The sequence below is a fragment of the Sciurus carolinensis genome, chromosome X, assembly GCF_902686445.1.
Source record: "Sciurus carolinensis chromosome X, mSciCar1.2, whole genome shotgun sequence".
Lineage (NCBI taxonomy): Eukaryota > Metazoa > Chordata > Mammalia > Rodentia > Sciuridae > Sciurus > Sciurus carolinensis.
The window spans coordinates 76,316,492-76,323,336 of NC_062232.1; the positions used below are offsets into that span (position 1 = coordinate 76,316,492).

Genomic DNA, 6,845 nt, shown 5'->3' on the forward strand with positions numbered 1-6,845 from the left:
TATAATCACCAACAATACTTGATGGAATACCTTGAAAATACACAATTTTATATGTGTATACACATGTTAGAAGGATAGATGTCTAAATTTCTGATTGTTGGATCAAGGGGCAAACGCATTTGCAATTTTTGAAGCTATTGCTGGATTCACCTTTATGGGGGTCCTAACATTTTCACACTCAGCACAATATATGAAAGTACCTGTTTCAAAATTATGAAATGCTTCATGAATTGGTGTGTCATCTTTGCACAGAAGCCATGTTAATCTTCTCTGAATCATTCCAATTATAGTATATATGCTGCTGAAGTGAGCACCGTGAAGTCATTTTTAATTTAGTAATGGATGAATGCTTTTGGGTGGCTTGCAGCCAAAGATAGGGCAGACTATAAAACTCCTCTTTCCATTTAGCCTGAAGTAGAGAGAGAAAAAAAGGTTTTTCTGGACAGCTGCAGGCTTTTTTTTTTTTTTTCCTAGAGTGCTGGTTGGAGGGGAGCCATATCACCTTAAGTTCCAGCAATATGTGACCTGTGTTCTAGCTAATAGGGACATAAATGGTCAGACTTATGGAAAGAGTTAACGAAGTTGCTAACCTTTGAGCAGTTGTACACAAAGATGGAATTCTTGCTGATGTTAATCAACTTTGATACAAGGAAGTTACTCTTCCACAATAAAACCAACATGGATTACACTAAGATTCAGCAAAGGACAGGAAAGATAGTTGATAAGAAGGAATTTGAATGGGACCAAATAAAGAACTAATTAAAATTTATAGATTAAATTTATTAAGCAGAGCTGAATGATGGATACTTTGTCAGAGAATATGTGTGTGTATATTTACTCATTTAATCATCACAAAAACCTGATGATGTAATTACTATTATATTTAGTTTAAAGATTACTAAACCAAGCCAATTTGACCAATACCATGTGAGTACAGAGTTGGAATCTGATCCTTGCAGCATGGGGATTTTTCTAATAGGTTATTCCCAGTTGTGGTCTAGGTGGAAAGATTATTCCAGAATTAGGTGAGGAAAGAAAAATAGATATTGACAGGATCTAAACTCAAGCAAATATAATTTTTCTTGACTTTATGATGAAATTTTTCAAACATTAAAAAAGAGGGTTCTAAGAAGATAATTGCAGTCAACATTCTGGTGTTCGAAGTGGTCAGAGGAGTCCATTAGCACCACTTGTATGATGGGCCCTCTTCAGTTGCAGGTACCTTGGGCTACACCTGCTTGAGGACTCTGAAACAAATATTTGGGAGTTTTGCCAAAGAAAAACATTTTAGGGATCACAGGGTTTTGCTGATCTGGCTTGGAGGTTGACAACTTGAATGTTTAGGCAGAAAACTTTTGGTTTTGTCTTATATTTGCCAGGTTGGATTACCCTCATTAGCCAAATGAGCTGCCTTAGGCATCCTTTTCACCTTTATTGTTGGTGAACCAAGCCTGAATCTCAGACCCCCGCCATTGTTCAGCAATTGTTTAGCAGCTAGTCAGGGAAAGTGGCTAGTAGTTATGGTATTCATAATCTAGAACAAGACATTAAAACACATTTTATCCATTCATCAATTGATGAATGGATAAAGAAACTGTGGTATATATATACAATGGAATATTACTCAGCCATAAAGAATGATAAAATTATGGCATTTGCAGGCAAATGGATGAAACTGGAGAATATCATGCTAAGTGAGATAAGCCAATCTCAAAAAACCAAAGGACGAATGATATCACTAATAAGTGGATGATGACACATAATGGGGGATGGGAGGGGTTAGTGTTAGGGTTACAGTTAGGGTTAGGGAGGGGGGCAAGAATGGAGGAAGGAAGGACTGTATAGAGGGAAAAGAGGGGTGGGAGGGGTGGGAGGGGTGGGGGGAAGGGAAAAAAATAACAGAATGAATCAAACAACATTACCCTATGTAAATTTATGATTATACAAATGGTATGCCTTTACGCCATGTACAAACAGAGAAACAACATGTATCCCATTTGTTTACAATAAAAAAAACACATTTTATCTGACTTTTCCTATTCCATATTGCAAAGGGCTACCTGTTTTGAGGTTGTAGTGACAGGTTCTCTCTCATGATTAGAGAATTAGGCTGAAAGAATGAGAAAGTTTTTTTTTTTTTTAAAGAGGCTATAAAACTACTCTTAGTTAAGCACTTATTATGTGCCCATCTGTACTAAGTGCAGTTTACATGCATTATCACATCTAATCATCCTAATGATCCTATGAGGTAGGTCCAATTCTTACTCCTCCTTTGCAGATGAAGACATTGTGACTCAGAAATTCATTCAAGGATTTGAAACTCTCCAACTCTAAAGATTGTAGTGATAGTAGCTAAGTCATACTGCAGTCTATATAAATATTACAATTTGTACAATAAATTTGATGAACGTTCTTTCTTTTTCTAGAATGATTCATGGGTCATGGCTAATATAATTTAAATTCACATTGTTAAGGCTTGGTAGTGTTTCCCAAAAAATGACTGAAAGAAATAAATCTTTCTGGAATTACATTAATTGAATACACTTTCCCAATCCCATCCTCTTCCCTTGTCCATGAAGGTATATGGTGTGATTAAAATAATATACAAAATTCCAGTATTTTATTTTAAATGTCAGAATTTAGAAGAAAATATGATGATGACTCATTAGCATTGTATTCTGAGTCCATTACTGATGTCAGTTTATGTCTTATTTGCAGTGCAACAGAATGGCAGAGCATTTGATTTGGTGAGTTTAAAAGTAGTTTAGAATATAGATCTGGAGGATTTTTTAAATAATAAAACCATGTGAAATTGTCATTTTTGTTCATCAAAAATGGTTGAATATCAAATTTCATTTGGTTCAAAGCAATAAAAAGGGATGTGATGCAAGTAATCAGGGATAAATATAGGGGGGAAATACAAGTTGAGGAGTCTGAGTAGGTGGTTGAGGGTTCTTGTCCAGAGAACTGTAGTATGCAGAAAGTATATGGTCTGAATATTGTGATATTATCTCTATTGATTACAGTATAGAAATTGAATTTTCTGCCTGTTTGAAAAACATTTTTAACAGGCATGTATGCTCTGCCCTCTAGGTTCTAGGAGAAATCATAAGGATCTTGAGATCGGGCTGGGGAGATAGCTCAGCTGGTAGAGTGCTTGCCTCGCAAACACAAGGCCCTGAGTTCGATCCCCAGTACCACAAAAAAAAAAAAAAAAGAAAAAAGGATCTTGAGATGGATTTGCTATAGCATGTGTTAAAGACTTCGTGAAATAAATTTGAGTATTCCATGTAGTTGAGTGTGTGACTTGTACATGTGTCAACTTGGGGAAGGTAAGCTTTGCATACAAATAAATATCAATCTAGGTCTTCCTGTTAACCTCTACTAGTCTCTTATTTCCATCAAGTTATCTCAAGTTACATTCATTTTTTAAAAATTTCCTTTCTATACAGAAAATAGCTATATAAGAGTAAATATATAGTTGGTTTTGTATACTTTTATATCTCCAAGAAGCTGGTAAAATGCCTGCCATTCAAAAAATATTTGATAAATCGATGATTGAATGAATGAATGATTTCAAAAACTCCATAATATTTTATTGCAAGACTACACTACAATGTGTCTAAACCCAGTGGATAGATAGTAGGTTATTTTAAGTTATATGTGATTATGAACAGTGGCTAATGAATATCTTATATATATTTGAATATTTGTCTGATTGTGTTCTTATGATAGTTTTTTCAAAGGTTTTTTTTTTTTTTGAAAATCACAGGTTTGTCTTTTAAAGCCTTTATTTCATATTGTCAAAATGTCTTCATATTGGTTGCTATTCTACACTTCCACCAATCATCATGTGTGAGAAGACCCATATCCCTCATACAATGATCAATACTGGATATTATTATTTCTTTTTAATCTTTTGTAATTCTCCTTCAGGAAAAATAACATTTTGTTATTGCATAGTTTTCCACTTTTAGAAGTATGACAATCATTTTTTTTAGCCATTTGTAGTTCTTTTTTGAAATGTTTATTAATGTACTTTGTCCATTTTTTTTGCTGTGGACTTTAGGTATACTATTAATTTTAAAGAATTTTTCATATTTAGATCAGTAGCCATTTCTCATTTGTATTGCAAGTTCTCCTGACTTATTTTTGTTAACATTTTTTGTTGTGATGTTCCAAGTTGTAGATACATTATTTTTAGTACAATCATTTCTTAAAATTTCAGTTATGGTTTCTGGCTTTTGTGTCTTATTTTGAGTATCAATCTTTATTCCAAGTTTACTTACATGTTTACTTATGTTTTCATACAATATTTACATTTCAATTGCTTATTCATCAATAATTTATTCTAGTGTAAAGGGTAAGCTATCGATCTCACTTTTTTACCCCTTCATAGTTAGCCAGTTGTTCCAGAATATTTTCCTCCAGTAATTTGTATTGACACATTGATCATATGCAGTACATGCGGTGCTAAAATATGGGTTTTGGAGTTAGCTGGATGTAAATCTCAGCTCCCCCACTTATCTTTTGTGATAATTTGAGTGAATTACATAAGCACCCCAAGCTTCAGTTCTAGTGTAATTAACCATCTAAGTTTGCCAGAGTTAAGTGAGTATTCAAGGACTCTGGACTTCAAATGCTAAAACTGAGCTAGATATAGACAAACCACAATGGATATATTTCTCCTTTGTAAAAATTATAAGCATGGTAGTATCTATCTGAAGTTGTGAGGATTAACAGATAACCAATGAAAAAGGGCTAGCAGAGTATCTCGTTGGTAGCAAATACTTACAAAAGGTCAAATGTTCTAAATGCATTATTATGGATTCTTAGTCTCTTCTGACAGTTGCACCACATTATATTAATAATTGAAGCTTTTCAATGGGTTTTAATATCTATCTGGTGGGGCAAGTATCTCTTCATTAATAATTTTTTCCAAGATTCTAATGGTAGAAAATTTTAATAATCATTATTAAACACAAAATGTGGAAGTATTTAGATGAGTTCAAAAATTGTATTGAGATTTTATTAAATTTGTATAATAGTTTGATAGTTATGTGTCCTCATTAATGCAATATTTTAAAAAAATTCACTTGGTAGAGCATAAATATTTCTCCATATAATTTAAATAGTTTCTCCATAAATCATATTAAGTTTACTGGCAAGCATTTCATATTTTAATTGCTATTATTAATCTAATGATTTTAATTTATGTTTTCCTGATGAATGATGATAAAGAGGAAAATATCTATTTAAAATAATTTCATTTTACAAGTTAATGTTTTTCTTATCAAAATATTGCAGGTTCCCAAAATATAACAACTAAACAAAATAGTATCACAGATAATAGTAAATAAATATATTTGTGACTAAGTACATGATAGTTTTACTGATAATAGTAATTATTAGTAATAATTGTATTAATGATTATAATAATAAAGATAGACAAGTTCCACTCTTATAGCTCTTATGCCAGAGGAAATCATCATCCCTAGGTTCAAGCCTGTCAGTTCATTAATTCTCTTATTGATTTGCTACATTTCTATGAGTGCCTTGGAATGAATTTAGAGTAAGTGGACTCAAACTGTATGTATTCTTCTGTGACTTACTTTTTTGATCAACATTTTATTTTTGATGTTAACATATTATAATATAAAAGATGGTGGGCTGCCAAACCACTTTCCCAGAAACTGGTTGATATAAAAACAATAAGTTCACATGAAGAAAGAAGAAGTGTAAATAATGAGGAAAGAACCTAAAAACAAAATCAAAGGTAATGACAGAGTGCTGTTCAATGTTTTAAAATGTACCAGCATTAAAATAATTAAATGATATAGTTATGGTACTGACACAATTTACCAGGAAAATAACTGAGAGCTATAAGAATTCATGTAAAAAAGATGATATTTCAAATTAATTGTGGAGTAGACATTATTTTATAAGCAGTGATTGGATGATTGCATAATTTAGAAAAATAGATCCTTATTTCACACTGTCTACCAAAATTAAATTCCAAATTGAATAACTAGTTAAGTGCATTAAGTTAAATTATAAAAGATTAAATAAAAATATTTATGTGATTGCACGTTAAAGGAGTCCATTCTAAACAGAAAAACAAAGGAAAAAGTAAAGGAAAATATTAATAGATTTAAAATAATGAAACGTATAGCTTCTATAGGCATTTTAAAAAGAGAAGAACTAAAAGGCAAATAAAAATAGTAAAATAGATTCCAGGAAATATGTAATTTACACATACTCAATCTTTTTTTTTTTATTTTTTGGTACCAAGGATTGAACCCAGGGGCACTTAACCACAGAGACACATACACAGTACTTTTTATTTTTTATTTTGAGATAGCATCTCACTAAGTTGCTTAGGGTTTAGGTAAGTTGCTGAGTCTGGCTTTGAATTTGCAATTCTCCTGCCTCAGCCTCTCCAGTCACTGGGATTAGAGGCATGTGCCACAATAGTGAATATCTTAATACCTCTTAATATATAAAGACTTTCACAAATTGATTACAGCATGGAAGCATGGAAAATGGCATGAACATAAAAAATTTTGAAATCTTAACCCATGAAAAATTGAAATACCTAATAATAATATAAATGCCAATAACTAACAACCCAACATCTTTCTCATATGCTAAGAACTAGTATCAAAGAGATGTCAAAAATAAGAATACTCATAGACTCCTTGAGAGAATGTAGACTGGAAATCAATTTGGTACTGTGCATCTAAAATTTTCATCAGTGCTTTTTATTCCATTAAGTGTACATCTACGAAATTATCCTAAGGAAATAACCAGAGTTGTGCACAAAGTTGTAGATGCATATTTATCTA

At 32.1% G+C, this 6,845-nt stretch overlaps 1 non-coding gene across 1 annotated transcript; it reads right to left on the reverse strand.

Moving 5' to 3' along the window:
- Positions 1 to 207: 207 nt before the first annotated feature.
- LOC124972700 (U6 spliceosomal RNA) lies at positions 208 to 314 on the reverse strand. Its single transcript, XR_007106495.1, has one exon. It is a non-coding gene; the product is annotated as a U6 spliceosomal RNA (small nuclear RNA).
- Positions 315 to 6,845: the final 6,531 nt, after the last annotated feature.